This window comes from Lipotes vexillifer, unplaced genomic scaffold, assembly GCF_000442215.2.
Source record: "Lipotes vexillifer unplaced genomic scaffold, Lipotes_vexillifer_v1.1 scaffold1844, whole genome shotgun sequence".
Taxonomy (NCBI): domain Eukaryota; kingdom Metazoa; phylum Chordata; class Mammalia; order Artiodactyla; family Lipotidae; genus Lipotes; species Lipotes vexillifer.
The window spans coordinates 9,545-10,040 of record NW_006778658.1 but is presented as its reverse complement, the minus strand read 5'-3'; positions in this window follow the sequence as shown (position 1 = coordinate 10,040).

Below are 496 nucleotides of genomic sequence, written 5' to 3'. Positions count from 1 at the left end.
CCAGCAGACATGGGCTGTATGCTGGATAAAGCAAAAATAAGACACAGGGACCGAAGACGGGGGGGAAGGGGCAGGTCGTCAGGGGGGACATCAGGCAGAGCTGGCATGGAGTTGGTGCTTAGTGTCAGCCTTTGGAGAGATACCAGTTCCCTTCTAGTTCCAGGATTTGAATTTGGAGTAGAGTAACCCCTCGAGATCTTGGAAAGAAAGGAGGTAGGGTGACTTGAGGACTAAAATCCTGGGCCTTACACTCACCTCCAGGTGAATCCCACCTCTGTTACTGAACCAGCTGTGGAAACATCAGGAGACTTATCCAGAATCATACCTACTTCGGGTTTGTAAGGATTGAATGATAATGTCGGTCAAGGATCAGTCCTAGCAGATAATTCTCCCATTTTACAGATGAAAAAAAGTTAAACAATTCTCAAACAAGAAAATAAAATTTTAAAAAGAGAAGGGCTTCCCTGGTGGCGCAGTGGTTGAGAGTCCGCCTGCC